Below are 12298 nucleotides of genomic sequence, written 5' to 3' on the forward strand. Positions count from 1 at the left end.
AGGAAGCAGAGGGAGAAAGTTAGTACCCGCCACTCCCTGGCGCTAATGTTTTCCCAGGTGTTCTCGAATCAGTCCGCGGCCTCCTAATCGCCAGCGTGACAATATATACTAGGGGGCTGTGCTCCCTACTTGTTTCACTCACCCATCCCACAACCCCTACCCCTGGGGGCGCATTTCACACTAGCCACTTTGCGTCTCTGCCGCTGGTGTTGTGAAGGGGCGATGCTGAACGCACTCTAAGGACGGATCAGCTGCTGGCTTGCTGCTAGTTTCTACGAAGCTGCGTGACCTGCATGTTGCGCTGCGCGTCCATCATTTAAAAGCTTGTACAGCAGCTGCTGCTCCCATGTTGCGTGATCTGCATGTCGCGTTGCGCAACAATCATTTAAAAGCTTGTACAGCAGCTGTCCTTTTGTCTCACTTCCTTGTCTCATGGACGTAAAAGTGTCTTGAGAAATTGTTTATAAGTAGGGCGTGACGTGCAAGAAGTCTCACGGGACTTCAAAGTGTCTCTCCAGGATGATCACGTCTCGACCCAAGATTTTTTTATATAAGAGATAGATATGTATGTACAGTTTTTATGAATGTACCTAAATGTTATTAAAAATAGTTTGATACAATATATGAGGACTTGCTGCTTATCCTTTGGTAAAGCATACTTAAATTTTATTGCAGCAAATGCCTGGCAAATTCATACATTTTATATGTATTAGTACATCATAACTGAGATAGACGTAGACTTCTTGTGAACCTTTTATTGGAGTAACCGGATTCATAAAATGAATAAATATTTTGTTTAGATAGCTTAATGCTTACTTGATGAGCTAATCAGTCACTCATTCTTTTGTCCTGTGGTAGGTCCTCTGGTGGTCTAACTCTTTGGTTGTTTGTCCATGGTCTCAGTTCCTTCAAAACTCCATAATGGAATGACCAAGTTTGATAAAACAAGCACTGCAGGCTTGGAAAGGAAAGGATGGATCACAAAGTAACGCTTTATTTATTGTAGCACTTTTTAAAAGTACCACAAAGTACATTACTAGACAGAAACTTAGATTACAAGAAAATTTGAATACCATTTAAATTCTTGTCAAATATTAAGGAACTGTGGAGAGTTTGAAAGTATCTAGACAATACGTCTGCATATAAAAGGCAGTGATAAGCTAAATGTGCTTAGGAGCAATTGAAATTCATTTCATTTGTTTGTTCACTGCTCACTGATTCATTATCAGTGAAATCGTCATTAGAAGAAATTATTTTTTCTCTTTTTGATTAATTCAGTTTAACCCATTGTTGCTTGACACTCTATCAACTCAGAATACTGTACACACATACAAATTATCTGTCTCTCAATTTGTCCATTTTTGAGCTCATTTAATTTAGTTTAGGAGCACAGAGAGCCACATACTGTCTCTCTCTGAAACAATGAATACATTTTTCTTTCTAGTTTTCTTGTTTTATTACATCTGAATGGCACTTTTATGTGTTTTTTGTTGTACAGTACTTTGTAATGTCATGTCTGTGAAAGGCGCTTTATAAATAAATTTTACTTACTTATATTGGGCAAGTTTAGAGTCCTTTTCTAACCATACTGCAAATCTTTAAAAATGTGGAATGAAAACCAGAGTGTAGGGGCCAGGCTTTAATTTAAACCTAGTTTCCTGAAGCTAGGGGCCAGTGTGCAACCCATATTTTCAAATGTTCAGCTATACATTTTGTAACCTGCTTGACAAGTTCAGGGTCTAAAGAGTCCATGCCCATCCAGAAATATTGGGCATAAAATCAGAACCTTTTCTGAGATGGCACCAGGGTACACAGACACACATCTGCCAACACTCATTACATGTCAGTTTAGAGGAGCCAGCTTATCTAGACTTTCTTTGTGTTGTGGGAGGATAACCAGAATATGGGGTCTGAACTAACATGTGCTCTTAGTGTTCCACTCACATTAACAAATATTACATATTTAAAGTAAAAACAAGCATTTGCAACAATAAACAAGAGTACAATGTGACATGTACATTGATATTTACTACTATGCACATACAATATATCCATTGATTTAATCACTTAAGTTAATTTATTAAGTCATTTATTATTAAGAGTTACTTTGCAACAGTAGTTAGTGCTACTTACTTGCAATTTCAGGGTTCTTGCTTCACAGACTTTGTCATTGTTTGCGTGAAGCTTGCACATTTTTCATGTGTTTACAAGGTTGTCTGTAAGTTTTTTCAGTTAAATCTTATATTTCAAAGATGAGCCATTAAGTTATATGGTGATTGTAAAGTTTGCCATGTTTGCAGGAGTGTGAGTATATACATGCCAGTGCCCTACACTATCATGATTAGAATTGTATAGAGAGATAGACAGACAAAACTTTAATTATCCCCTGTGGGACATTTTATAGAAGTTCATCAAATAAATAAATACTTAATATTTAGATAAGCAAATAAATAAACATACACACACACTTTGGTCTGAACAAAGAAGAAGATTAAAATGAAGGAAAAGTTCTCACTTGGCTGTTCCAGTCCCAGTGAGGCGTTATGCAGATGTATTGCTGTTGGTATAAAGGAGCCCCCGTAGCGTTTCTTGACCCACTCCTGCTGAATAATTAATTGGCTGGAAGTCCTCAGTGTGAGTGTGTCAGAGAGAGGATGTGTGGCACTAAGTTTTGTTTTAATTCTGTCCTTTGCCACAACCTTCAGGGTGTCCAGAGTGCATCCTGTAACTGAGCTTGCCCTGTTAAATGACTTGTTGATTCAGTAGGCTTGTCTTGAAGTGATATTACCAGCTCAGCACACCATAACTTAGAACATTGCACTGGCTACCAGAGTTATAGAAGATGTGAAGGATGTCACTTGCCACATTAATGGAACACATTTTCTTAAGGAAGAAGAGCATGCTGTGCCCATCATTAATGTGGACCCCCAAGTACTTGTAGGAGTGGACCACGTCTGCATCCACTCATTGAATAGTGACTGGACATAGAGGATCTTTGGTGTGGTGAGAATCAGTAAGCAGTTCCTTGGTTTTGCTGATGTTTTCTTTGCACCAAGAAAGAACGTTCTCCACCTGACTACAATACTCTGTCTCATCCACTTTCTCAGTACACCCCATAAATGCAGAATGATCTGAGGTTTTCTGTAAGTAACATTGCCTGGTGTTATATTTAAAGTCTGAGGTGTACAGAGTGCAGAGAAAAGGAGACAGAATTGTTCCTTGTGGTGTTCCAGTGTTGCTCACATCCACATAAGAAACACAGTCCTTGAGTCTTACAAGCTGTGGTCTGTCTGCATGCCCGATACTCCATCATCCAGGACACCATAAGCTCATTCTCCCACACATCTCCTAAGTTTGAGTTTTCCCCTTAACAGGGATGGCTGGATGGTATTGAAGGCACTGGAGAAATCCAAAAGCCTAATCCTAACAGTTCTGCCAGCTTTGTCCAGGTGATAATAAGCCTTGTGGAGCAGACAGATAATTGCATTCTCCACCCTAGCCTTTGTCTGAAAGGCAAACTGCAGTGGGTCCTGGTGGTCTACCACAAGAGAACTCAAATAGTTCAGGATCAGTCTCTCGAAGGTCTTCATGATGTGAGATGTACAGTAAGGGCCACTGGTCTGTAGTCATCAGTCACTGAGCTGCCTGCTTTCTTTGAAACAAGCACAATGCAGGATGTTTCTCACAGCAGTGGTACTTTCTGAAGCCTTAGGGACAGACTGAACAGGTGATAGAGGACACCACAAAGTTGGTCAGCACAGGCCTTAAGAACTCAAGGACTGAATCCATCTGGTCCTGCAGGTTTTCCTGTGTGTAGCTTCCTCAGTTGTCTCCTTACTTGGTCTATAGTTATGGACAGCCCACACCGATGGTCAGAGTTGGACTTGTTACTGGCCATTCCAGTTGACATGGTAGGAGTTGTTGATATAGTATAGATGGTGTGGGGAGACTGGTCATTGGAAGAAGGTGGCAGATTGAGGTTAAATCTAGCACATTATCCCTGGACTGCTTGAGTCCAGTAATTCTACGCAGTCCATTCCAGTTTCCTGCTTTGTGTCCAGTGCCAGGCTCTGTCACCACAACTGTATAGTAACATTTGGTTGTCATCCATCCATCCATCCATTTTCCAACCTGCTGAATCCGAACACAGGGTCACAGGGGTCTGCTGGAGCCAATCCCAGCCAACACAGGGCACAAGGCAGAAACCAATCCCGGGCAGGGCGCCAACCCACTGCAGCATTTTTTTGTCATTTGTAACTGTAATAAACACTGAGTTGGCAGATATTTTCTGAATATGATTAATATATTTTGTTTATGGATGCCTGGTAAGGAAATAAAACAGTTTAATTTAAAATGTTACTAGCAAGTTACATCTGAAATAATATATTTAGTAAACTGCAGAAGAACTGGATATTGCCATTGACAATAAACTTCATCTCCCTTTCCCTTTAAAAAAAGAAGCTGTCTCTTTCATTAATGGTTGAAATAGAGAAGTATTTTCCACTTTTATTTCTAATGAGCTACTGCTTGCGCTGGCTATTGTGCACTCAGAATATTACTCGGAATTAAAAGAATAATTTGCTTGATTGGCACTTTTTCATTGATTAAAATTATCCTTCATTGCAAAACAACAGCGAAGATGGCAATCTAATCGACCTGTAGTTGGATAGCATAGCTCAGCCAAGTGTTGATTACTAAAATGATGAATAGGAGTGGAGTGAAGATGGCGTTCTTACACAGAAAACTGTATTTCAAGCAAATGAGCGCAAGCAGATGGCTTAATGATGCAATTAATTAGCTGAATTACTGAAAAACATTTCATTTTTACAGTTGCACGCTGAAGTAAACAGTCTTCTAACTGTCACATGTAATTCTGATTATTTCTGCAATCCTGCATGTGGTTTCTCCTACACAAGGCCTCCATTGCGTTGTGTTTTTGCTTCGGTGTGATTGATTGACTTAAGCAGACAAAGACTCCTGATTTCACTCACAACCAATTCTTAGTTTCCTTGAGTGTGTTTTTTAATGAGTGGCAAGTGGTAGTACCTGTTGGCTTAGCTGCCTTGCAGATCCTGTTTCCTGGGTATGAATGCAACACCCTGTGTTATTTCTGTCAAATTATTCTCGATTCTTTGTGGATTTTTCTCCTGGTTACTGTGGTTTTCCATCCAGCATTTCCAAAGAAATCCATGGTGGTTACATGATTGACTTACAGATTCATGCAGTAATTGAAATAGTGCAGGTGTTGGCAAAGTCTTTAGAAGAAGTTTGCTAATAACAGTTGTTTTCCACCATTCTCACTGATAGCTTTGGATTGTGAATGAAAGACTGGGATTCTGGGTGTACTGTAGGTGACCAAAAAGAGGTTCCTCTGCAGGATTTGTGTTCCTTTGTAAACTCCTTTGTTCAGGAAGGCATTCAACTGACTCTGATATTCTGCCCCTTCTTTCAGTTTAGATGATCAGGATAATTTTTGTGTGTGTATTATATCACAAATTGTTATTTGTTCTGGCTTTTCTTCTAGAATTGATTTTAATATTGGGGGTCTTTTATTTAAGGTTTATTTTTTTAATGCTTTGTGTAACCTTTATTTGACTGTTTTTAGTGTTCTATGCAGATATTATTTGTTTCAAATGTTATATATACACCCTGCTGTTCTTTCCGAGACACTGTGAAGCATCTTGAACATGGGAAAGGCGCTATATAAATAAAAGGTACTATTGTTATTATTATTTGCACTTTGAGAGAAGTCAGGTGAGATATACTGGCATAGTATATAGTACAGTATGTATTGCTCAGGGTGACTACAATGGCAGTTGTACTAGGCACAGCCTCTGGGAATAGACTTAGGGGACATGCTTGAGGAATTACATCTCTAAGCCAGTGTGGGAATGCCTGCAAATTCCTCAAGGAAGAGCATTAGACTGTTGAAGCAGAAAGGAAAGTATATCTAGACTATAACCCTCACCGGAAAAAAAGGATAGAGAATGAGATTAAATTATTTTGCAAGGGTGATGACATAAAGGTATGCTTGGAGGTGAGTCAAGAAGATGTACTGCACAATAATACATAGTCATGTCTTTTTATATGTCTATTTATACTCATCCTTTTCAATTAAGCTTGGTTTCACATAACATACTTCCAATTAGATGATCTCAATGTGCTCTGTTATTTTCAAATATAATGCATTTAAAATAAAACTCAGTAATACCTTTCAATATCATATAGAAAATGAATATATTGTGAATCTATTAAAAAGTATAGCAAGACAGTGAAGTAAGGTAAAGTATTTCATTTACAGGAAATTAAGGTATGGTAAAAGTAGAGAGGAAGCTAATCAGCACATTTGTGGTGGAGTGTGTCTTGGGTCCTTCTTAAAATTGGCAGATCCGGTGGATACTGGATTTTTTTAGGAATAACGTGGATTGGATTTTGCGGTTGTTGCTGTATAAGGAAGAGATGGAGAGCCACAGAGAACTTTATAGAGGAACTGCCTGATTGCTTATTCATGTGTTGAAGAGCAGTTGGCTGAGCCATCCCTTATTGGTGCTCAGCGGAGCACTTAGTGAATCTACACTCATCGGAATTTAAAAGATCTGAGCTAGGACAGAAGATTGGGAGATTGTATTCTAATGAAAGGAAAATTGAGATAGAGAGAGTCAAAACAAGGCTTTCGAGCCAGTGAAGAGAAGGCAATGCAGTCAGGATGCCTGTGTTAGTGTGTGGAACGGCGTTCCGGGGTTGGGTCGCTCCAGTTGATCTTTGGGAGCAGTAGCATCCCAGTGCTCAAAGGGTCCAGTTGACAGAGGTGGCAGGAAGAGAAGAGCCAGGCTATGGGGTTGGGGGTCCTAATGCATACCAATAGAAGGTAGTTTGTTATATTTCTGCCAGGGTTCCCTCCCAACTTGGGTGTTCTGACAAATTCTTAAAAATAATCTTAGACCTAATTAGAACTAATTTCTTGCTGCTGGATTTCTTGTACAGAATGCTGAAATTAATTGAAAGTTTATTAATTTTTTTTTTCTGAACCAGCTTACCTTAGTAACAGCTTCACCTGAGCACATCCTGTACCTATCCGATCAACTTGGAGTGCAAGCCAAGAAGTAGAGCAAACACCCACAGCCACACTGATTGTGTGTCAGATTTGAATTTGTAAATCAGCATACACGGTGTGTTTTTGAAATGAGTGTGTGTGTAATGGGGGCTGGCTCATCTAAATATAGGGAGATTGTGCAAATGCTGTAGAAATAAAAATGAAGCTGCAATTTAAACCCAGCAGGGAGGAAATGTAAGACAGCAGTGCTAAGCACTACAGCACTCACATTTTAATCGCTAATCTACTTATGATCTTTTTGCTCTTTTTGATTCTATGTTTGCAAATGTACCAATAAGTTTGAATTTGAACACTGATGACGTACTACATGTGTATGAAATGCACATGTAACATGCACTATACCTTTATATGTTATAGTTATTTTATTTATTTGCTTATGCTGTCAATGTGACATATCCGTCCATTTTCCAACCATTTAAAGTTTATGGTTGTTCAGTGTGTCCCGGTGGCAGAGTAGTAGCGCTGCTGCCTTGCAGTTAGGAGACCCGGGTTCGCTTCCCGGGTCCTCCCTGCGTGGAGTTTGCATGATCTCCCTCTGTCTGCGTGGGTTTCCTCCGGGTGCTCTAGTTTCCTCCCACAGTCCAAAGACATGCAGGTTAGATGGATTGGCAATTCTAAATTGGCCATATTGTGTGCTTGGTGTGTTTGTGTGTGTCCTGCGGTGGGTTGGCACCCTGCTTGGGATTGGTTCCTGCCTTGTGCCCTGTGTTGGCTGGGATTGGCTCCAGCAGACCCCCGTGACCCTGTGTTGGGATTCAGTGGGTTGGAAGATGGATGGTTGTTCAAGAAATTCTTATTTTGGTTATTTCAAATACTGTTCAGGTCATTATTTGAACTTCGTTAACAACTGGACGAAAACAGCTTCAAAATGCTGGGAAACCAGATGGGTGTCCCCATTTTTTATTGATACAAAAGAACAAAAATTGTGGTTGAGACACTAATAACAGATAATCACAGCATGTTGGCTGGCTCAGCAAATACGGGTTCCTCTTACAGAGGGTCAAGATTTGTGAAAGAGCTTGTTCTAGGCCAAGTTCAGGTCCAACAAGCAAATGACCTCCTTTAAGGACCGTTGGCTATTTGATAGAGTCTGTGTCTGGGCACTGCAGTTGGGTCAGTTACCCTCTCCTGTGGGTAGAAAGAGAGAAACTGTTCATGTGAGCGCCTCCTCTCCCCCCATTGTGGTATATCTTACCTCAGCAGAGCCAAGGTGGTGATCCCTGGGCACACATGCGTGCAGGCAAACAAAAATAAAGAAGAAAGTTTTGCATATTTGTGTCACAGACTCTTTATCTGCTATAGCAACATCCTAAATCATTCACTTGATAAGCAATATGTGATTAGGGTTTTAACAACCTTCTCTTTCAGTATTTTCGAAGCCTTACTGTTATTAATCCAAATGCCTATGACAAGATTATGAATTAATGAGTGTGAATGCTAAGTAGTGTTAACACAATGTTGTCTGTTTGAAATTATTATCTGTAGTAAATAACCAGATTTAAAGAGTTTATAGTTTTCTGTTACTGTATTGCTCACAGCACCCTGGTATAATCTAATCTTGTTTCTTCCTGGGTAAGTGTGCTGGCAGTGCTTTGCAAATGACTGGCACCCTGGCACTTTCATCCTTTGATCTTATACTGGACAGATGTAATTTGCTTGACAGTATACACAGACATAAATGTATTTTGATAACAGATAGCGATTAATGGCACATTTCCAATTTATAGTCATAAAACAGGTGAAATCACATGAAGTTGCACACAGTGACTCACAGCAATCTGTGCAAACACTCATGAACTCCATACAAACACTGACCAGTCAAACAAAATTGAATTCCTGGCACCAGAAATGCTAACTATGAGCACATACATTGATTAAGAGATCTAACATGTGGTTCTGTCGGTTGCACTGATTGCACACTATGTGCCTTCTGAATCTCTCCAAGTCACTGGATCACAAAGTCACATGCAATAATGAAGCTGCCACCAGAAAGCAGATAACATCTCGGTGAAATAAGGCAGTTTTTTTATTTTTTTTTGAGTGGCAGGAATGCACACCCATAGCCCTTCCCAAATATTAACTTAAACAAATTATAGTTAGCTACTGCTCTCTGGTCAAAGCAATCTCAGTAATCCTTATTAAAAATTAATATGAAAAAGCAAGTACAATTAATGGAGTAAATTTAATGCTTTACAACCCACCTCTTGAGATAATATTATCTAAGCGAAATCTACTGTGGCATCCTATACTGAATTGCTTTCATGAACATATTTTTTCTGGAATATCAAAAGACCCAATCTTAACCATTCCACACTAATTTGAAGTAGGATTGTCAGGGTTTGGGGGTTGTCTCTGCGTGGTATGAAATACCACCACTAGGCCTTCATCCCTTTTTCTATCAGTCCTGACTATCCCTCCACTCCTCTCCTCCGCTGTGATTGCACATCGAATCCTCCATTGTTGCTCCTAACTGTCTAAAAGGATTTCTCTTTGCTTGTATGAAGCTTAAATCCTATAGGAGTTCCCTATCATCTGTTATGTTTAGCATTGTTTTGAGAGACATATTGGTGTAGCAGTGAAATGGCATACTCGCATCTCTCTTTTTCACTACGCATCTCTTAAAATCAGTGGCTACCGTTATGACTGTCCTGTATGTCAGACTGCAGGAATTACTGTGCTCTGGGATTATGTGATTTTAGCCTCTCCTGTCTTATTTTGTTTTTCTTCCCTCATCCCTTTTCTATTTATTTTGTCTTTCTTCCCTCATCTTTTTTCTTTTTATTTACAAATATGTTAATAGTTAACAGAATGTGATGTCTCTCTTTTCCTCTTGTTTTGTCAGTTGATCCTCTGATCTCTCTTTTTCTCCAACTCTAAATAGGAATGATACTGTACTATGTAACTCGCCTTATAAACCCCACACCTTAACTTTTGTTTGCTTTGGTGGCATGGGTTTCAGGGCATGGGGTCAGTTGTAATTGTTCTATACGATTCTAGTTAATTTAGTGTATTGGAAATACTCAGCAATTGATCATAAAAAAAATGCTTTTACAAAAATGCATTTGTCTTAATTGGAGAACTCAATCCACCTTTCATAGCTCAGCGGGGAAAGTATTGTCTTATATTGTCTTAAATTGCCAAAAGTTAATTCCTCTTCTGTTCGCTACTCCCGTTAGGTGTTGCCACAGTGGATCATCTTCTTCCATATCTTTCTGTCCTCTGCATCTTGTTTCATTAAACCCATCACCTGCATGTCTTCTCTCACCACATCCATAAACCTTCGCTTAGGCCTTCCTCTATTCCTCTTGCTTGGCAGCTCTATACTTAGCATCCTTCTCCCAATGTACTCGGCATCTCTCCTCTGCACATGTCCAAACCAATGCAATCTCGCCTCTCTGACTTTGTCTCTCAACGTCCAACTTGAGCTGACCCTCTAATGTATTCATTTCTAATCCTATCCATCCTCATCACACTCAATTCAAATCTTAGCATCTTTAACTCTGCCACCTCCAGCTCTGTCTCCTGCTTTCTAGTCAGTGCCACCGTCTCCAGCCCATTTAACATAGCTGGTCTCACTACCGTCCTGTAGACCTTCCCGTTCGCTCTTGCTGATACCCGTCTGTTACAAATTACTCCTGACACTCTTCTCCACCCATTCCACCCTACCTGCACTCTCTTCTTCAACTCTCTTCCACAATCCCCATTACTCTGTACTGTTGATATGAAAGTATTTAAACTCACTCTTTGAGTTCTAAATGAGTTTAAATTACTATTACTGAGGATATTTTTTAGAATTTGCCAAAAATTAATTGTTTTTGCTTGTTTTGTTGTTGTTTCAAAAAACTGTATGAGCCATCAGATTGTGCCTTTTTTGCCATTAAACTGTCATTTATAGGTAGGAGAAGTTGTGTGTTTTTTTTTTGTTTTTTTGATGGATTGCTGTCAGGCATGTGTATTTGGCCAAGTAGATATCTCTATTTGGTTGACATTTTTTTTTCTTTATACAATGTATTTTTGTTCTCTTACCTAAAATAAAAGTGTTTGAGATCTTGCTATAAGATACATTGCTCAATATCTATAGTAGATGAATTATTAGACAATGAATGCTTTGCAAGCATACGCTTAACATTCAGGTATAAAATGTATTATTATTATTATTATTATTATATATTATTTATTATTAGGTGGTCTAAGTCAAAGTCGGTTGACTAAGTCAACCATTATTAAAGTTGGAAAGTTTTGTCTTTTTTATTTACATCATTCAGTTATTACGTTTTTGTTTAATTAACAGTTTTGTAACAAAGAGTCATATTCAAAAGTAAAAGAATAGAATGTTTATATAGAATGCAATTCCATGTGTTAGTAGACACATTTATATGTGTTTTTTAGCAGCACTTTACAATGAATTTAAAAATTGAGCACCATCAGGATTGTGGTGGCTCAGATTCCATTTCAAGGGATGTGAAAGTAGCATTGACTAACGTGTGTTAATAGTGGAGGGTCTCTGACTAATTGTGGTTCAGTTTTGTTAAACATAGCATAAATGATAGTATACCCAATACAGCAGTATCCAATAATTAGCAAATGAAAGATATCTATTAACACAAAATCAATGTGAACCTGTAAAGGGAGAAATGGAACTGAAATCAGTTCCCCATATAGCTACTAAATATTAGTTAAAAACAGTAATTCTTTAAAATTATATAAATAAGTAATTTGGAAAGGGACTGATTTATTGTATTACTGGAATATAAATGGTAAGATGGGCAAGAAGGTCAGGGGCTTGCTGTAATTGTCCATGTAAACCTGGGATTGAAAGATCAGGAGCTGGGTGCCAGAGGTGCCAGAGATGCCACTGAAACCCCACACCACCCGATGTCACTGTTAATTTCTAAACCTGTCCTATGTTTCCATCAGTTTTATCAGCAGATGCACCTTTCTCGTTTTATTAATTAGTTCAAACACCATTTAGCTGCAGGTTGATAACGTCGGTTCTTTACAGTAATAATCTGTAGATAATATTATTCAGTCAGTTAAACATGCTTACATAATTTATTTTTTTTTTCCTTCCATTATTTCCAGAGAAATTACATTTTTGTTTTCTTGTAAGTTAACATACCTAAAGCTGCAGGAGACTTATGCTGCTGTGGGAGATCTTTGCATGTGCCCACTCTGCCCGGTGTT

The 12298-nt window shown here is 38.9% G+C and overlaps 1 protein-coding gene across 1 annotated transcript in view; it reads left to right on the forward strand.

Annotated features, from left to right (window-relative positions):
- The window catches only part of dnah2 (dynein, axonemal, heavy chain 2), a 521611-nt gene that overhangs the window by 20427 nt on the left and 488886 nt on the right, over window positions 1-12298 (forward strand). The window lies entirely within an intron of this gene.

The sequence above is a fragment of the Polypterus senegalus genome, chromosome 3 (assembly GCF_016835505.1).
Source record: "Polypterus senegalus isolate Bchr_013 chromosome 3, ASM1683550v1, whole genome shotgun sequence".
NCBI classification, from domain to species: domain Eukaryota; kingdom Metazoa; phylum Chordata; class Cladistia; order Polypteriformes; family Polypteridae; genus Polypterus; species Polypterus senegalus.